Genomic DNA, 5,148 nt, shown 5'->3' with positions numbered 1-5,148 from the left:
TACTTAGAAAATTCCCTGGTTTCCTCACTCTTGCTGAAAAATCAGAGGAGTGCTGAGAATCTATAAACAACGGCCATGACCTGAGAGATTTGGACACAAATTTGAGTGAATGTGTCGTGGGAAAATTAAATAGTTTTTTTCAGTTGTCTCCATCCATCATGAATCTGAGAGATACGCAGTTAGGTGAGGTTGGAGCAGGACATCGTATATGTGCCATTCTGGAATATCCTCTCTGGTTATAAAAAATTGATAATATTATGTTTAGAGAAGGATATTGGTGCTTTTAAATCTAAATGCTTCCACAGGAAAGCAGCATTTTTTTTTTTTTCCTCATTATGGAGCGTGCTTTAGAGCTGCAATGTGATTTTATGCAAGCAATCTGTTTTTCTGTCCTAAACTATTTCCTCTCCATGGATCACCTGTAGACTGAAATAATTCCATCTGAATCTTTAAGCTTAATACTGATTTAAGATTCAAATGCCACTGTTGTGGCATATGGTTCAAATCTTACTGCTATGCAGCCTGTTACACACATGCTGTCTGTATCTTCACATCCACCACTACAGAGCTGTCTACAAAAGTATCAAGCTCAGATATGAAAGGTGAGGAATGTCCTCAGTTCCTCTTGACTTCAGCTAGAGCTAACACCACTCATGCTTTTGTAGAGCATTGCAGGATGAGCAGCGCTATGCAAATCACTTCATTCTGTGGCTAGCTGAAAGTCTGCACTACTTCACTGGCTTCATAGGCTTTGAAGTCTAAAAATTGTCAGTAAAGTATATGGTAACAGTGTACTGACCTTAAAAAAATAAATAAAAAAATCTTGAGATATATATATACAGCTTTACATGCCAGGTCAGTGGGGTAAATAATGTTTTTCTAAATAGGAAAAAGTGCCAAAATGCATACACAGTATTCTGGGGGAGCCATCACCACAAGCCTAAACTTTCAGCTATCATAGAATCGTAGAATAGCTAGGGTTGGAAAGGACCTTAATGTCATCTTGCAGAAAGAAGTGTTTTGCACTGTTTTGTGAATGTTTAGAAAACCAAGTTAAACTAATGTTTCTATGTTATTTAAGCAGAGTTGGGTACATTCTGATACTTTCATGTCCAAGCAGGAGAGGATGGCAAGTCCTCATCTTATGGTGACCCTCCCAATGAAATCTGGTCATACAAGCAGTTTCTGGAGTGTGGTCCTGTTGCATGAGAACATGGCAAACTGCTGCATAGTTTTATTTTCTATCATACAAAAGCAAACACTCATTTTCCTATAGTGCTTGATTTTGCTTGAAATCTGACTGTATTTTGTTATTGAACACCCTGTGGTAGTACTTGCAGGGCTAACATGGCCTAAAGCAGAAAACCTTGTGGTGGAAAGGTTCACTATTCCACACAACACAGCATCTCTCCTTTTCCTTCAGGAAAGGTTTGTTTATTTCTCATTTTTATCTTATCAGCACAGGATGAGATGCATCCAGCTTTGCAACCCTGCCTACTACTGTGGTTACTAATTTTGAGGTTTGTTTGCGGAGTGAGGAAGAAACAGTTGAAAAGCACTGGGCACAGACCTGCACTTCCTGAAATGATTAGAATATTTCATACTGATTAGACCCAGAGCTGGAGCAGATTCAAAGGAATCAAAGGAAATAATGTAATGTCTGAATTAAACATGGCTGTTTGCTGTTCTCACAGCAAATTGTTTGCCGCATTGCACTGCAAACAGCACTTTAAAATAGTGAGAAAAATCATGGTTTTAAGGAGCAAGAGGAGTGCTAGTTGCATTCATGTTCTGCATGCTGGTTACTTTTAATACTACATCTAGCCTGAACCACAGAAATTAAAAGTGTTTCTAAAGCAGCAGCAGTGGAAGAAGAAAAACACGTGTCCATCTTAAACATCTTATTTTAACTCTGAATTGTAGTGAGAAGACTTTGTTATAATAAATCTTGTGTTTAGGCACTCCTTTTATTGTTACTCACTTTAATGGTTCTTCAGATTTTCTTTACTGAATCCTCTTTCTTTTCTTTCGTAGGTGTTTAAATCTCATCCATACATCGTGCCTTGTGAGGGAAATTGTCATTGTAGACCTGATTGCAATGTTACAGTAGTGCAACTCAACTGACTTCTGCTTTACAGGTTTGTAAAATGAGATCACACCTGGGTCACTACTTAAAGTGTTGTTTCTCAATATGCTTTGTCACTTCGGTAAAGAACAAAATATTACCAGCAGCTCTCCAGCATCTGTTTGGAAGGAGGTGCATCTATTCACCTTCTCCTTGTTTTTCCATCCTGTTTGCAAGTAACATTTGATAAAAGCATCTGAGAAACAATAGAATTTACTTGTTTTAAAGGCTTTTTTTTGGGGGGGGTCGTGACCTCAATTAGTGGTATCTTACAGAACAGTATTGGTAAGGACCTTTGAGTTAGTCTTTTGGTACAATACATTGTGTGGTTCAGTGAAGTGGAGGAATAGGTAAGGAGATAGCCCTCTAGACCAGAAGCTTTGTATTACAGATTTTTTTGTTGAAATCTTCCATTAAGAATAATTTTGGGAAATGATATCTTTAAAATTTCAGTAACAAGAGGGTTTTTTTCTCCTCTACAATTACAGTGAATCCTTTCTTGTGTTTTACTTAAAACTGGAGTCCATCCCACCTCATGGATGTTGGTTTCATGCCAAATTCCACAATCTAGGAGTAAATCTAGAGAAGCTCAGCAAGGACTGGCTGGTAATTTTTTTTTTCTTTAACTCGAACTTCAGCTTCTGTTTTGTCACCTGTGTTTCCATTTACCTGTCCTTGTGTTTCATTTGTGTAATTGAATTGATTTCAGTGCCTCCCTATTGATCTTGAATGTCGGCTCAGACTTTGGGTTATCTATAAGTATGTTAGACTTCACTAAGATCATGAAAATCAGGTTCTTCTTTTCGTTTTGGTCATTATTCATGGTGTTTTTCCTAGAACTAAGTAGCACTGAGTACTCATCAGGGTATGTAGGACCATGTAACTCCAATTGCAACACAGACTGCAAAACAAAACCTTTGCCTGCTTTGTCATTATTTTATAACTTGGCTTATAGAGCTATGTGGAACCCTGGTTACTTTCAGGTTCTCAACGTTTTGCAACTCCAAAACGCAGTGTGTCGTTTTTCTGGAGTCTCGGCATTTAAGCGACTTTTTTCATCTCTACATTAGAGGGCGGCAGCTGGCTACTGATGTGTGAATCACACGAACTCAGCATTATCCCTTCTGCTGTCATCTTGCCACCTGCTGGCAAAATGTGGAAGGCGGCAGCGAGGGAAAAGCAAAGACTTCCTGGTGTTCAGAAAACGCGTCTCTCCCGCTTACACTGAGAGCACAGTGGACCAAGTCCTACTTGTTACCCAACAAATCTAGGCTTTTTATGTCTCCAAGTGAATCGCTTCATTTAAAACACCACCTGATTTTTCAGAGGGTCCAAAGGTGTTAACCATTCAGCTTGAAAGAATAAAAAATCCAAGAGCTTTTCTAGCTCCTTTTCTCAATACCAGCTTAAAATGGTTTTGTGCTCTGTGTTTCAGGGTCTGAATCTAACACTGCTGCTGCTGAAGTAAACAGTAAAGCTTGTATTGACATGGTTTTGTCCATGTTATGTAATATTAGCAGTAAATATCAAGTTCACTCCTATGCAGCAACTTCAATATTGTGTTTTAAAATGGTCACATTAGATCTTTTCTGTTAATTTTTTTAAACAGCTACCACACGGTATCAGCTGAAACACACTGAAACAGTTTCTCCACATTGAAACAGACAACAGCTCTGGTGTGTTGGATAGTACATGGTGAGTTTGCAAAACACTTTTTTTTTTTTTTTTCTTTAATTACAGGCACTGGCATTTTAAAGTTCTCATAACTGTTTCTTAATTACTTTTAAATGCAGCCCTCAGTTTACCCTCAGTTCTTTAGAATATACTAGTGAATCGGTGCCTTCAAAGTTAATAAATAAAAGCTACTTGAGACAGTCCTGTCTAGGACAAGTGTTCCAGGAACTCTTGTGATATTTCTTAAAAACTTTGGTTGCAATCTTCTGTTGTTTTGCTTTTTTCAGTTTTCTTATTACAGGATCCTATTTGTAATGTAATTTTTATCTTTATTTTTATATACCCAGGAAAAGAAGGTATATTCTCAGGTTTTAATAAGCTGTTTGGTATTCTACTTCTGCAAGCCTTATCCCTTCCCTAAGGATGCCATTACTAAGGCAATTATAGTATATGTTTTAATGACTACTAGTAGTAGATATAAGCTTATCTGATGCAATTTAAAAATAAAGCATTATTCAGCTTTCCCATATTTTCATAAATAAGGTTGTATTATTTGAAACTTGTAATATAATGAATGTGGTGTAATACAGGTTGAACTTTTGTTTTTATGTATATATATAAATATAAAGCATATGGGTGTTCATGCAAACATTCAAACGTATCTATCTCCTTCAGTGAAAACTATTACTTCATCACATGCTCGGAAATGCTGCCTTCAGTTAATGCTGTTTTGCTGTTGGTTCTGTTATGATGCTTAATTTTTAATGAAATTAAAGTGTAGCTCTTTCTTTATTCTTGTTCTCTTTCACATCGAATTCCTCAAGGAACTGTGCAAGGGCAGCATTAGGTTGCTTTAGTGTTATTCTTCAGATCGTGCACATTTTGCAGTCACTGAGGGTTCTAAGCCCATGACAGTTGAAAGAAGGTGGCCATTTAAATTGTAGACCTGAGAGCTTTTCAATTTTTAAAGTTTTATTTCTGAATAAGATGATGCTGATATAATTTAAGATGTTATTGAATGGAACACAGTGAACTGATGAAGTAGGCTTCACTGAGGTAACCTTGGCAGTGGGGCTGATGGGACTCATGCCAGTTAATCAGCCTGAGTATATGAATTAGAATCCCCAGTTGTGCACTGAAACCTGGATATTGGCTTTGGATAATTATTATGTCAGAGATATTGGATAACTGGATAACAATTATCAGATAGACAGGTTTTCTATTCACCAGCAATGAGCAGCAGAAGGACATTCATTCTCCCAAAGCATATAGTCAGACTGTTAATCTGTTATGTTTGTTTGAGCAAGGCTATAGCGGCTCTCTCTTGAGCTTGCAAACTAACTTTATAA

The 5,148-nt window shown here is 37.3% G+C and overlaps 1 long non-coding RNA gene across 1 annotated transcript; it reads right to left on the bottom strand.

Moving 5' to 3' along the window:
* Nucleotides 1-2,065: 2,065 nt before the first annotated feature.
* LOC115608643 lies at nt 2,066-3,805 on the bottom strand. Its single transcript, XR_003991622.1, has 3 exons — nt 3,733-3,805; nt 3,041-3,046; nt 2,066-2,130 (listed from the first exon to the last, which is right to left on the bottom strand). It is a non-coding gene; the product is annotated as an uncharacterized LOC115608643 (long non-coding RNA).
* Nucleotides 3,806-5,148: the final 1,343 nt, after the last annotated feature.

This window comes from Strigops habroptila, chromosome 5 (assembly GCF_004027225.2).
Source record: "Strigops habroptila isolate Jane chromosome 5, bStrHab1.2.pri, whole genome shotgun sequence".
Taxonomy (NCBI): Eukaryota; Metazoa; Chordata; class Aves; order Psittaciformes; family Psittacidae; genus Strigops; species Strigops habroptila.
Note: the sequence above shows the minus strand (reverse complement) of the source record. Positions and strands in the feature narration are given on the sequence as shown.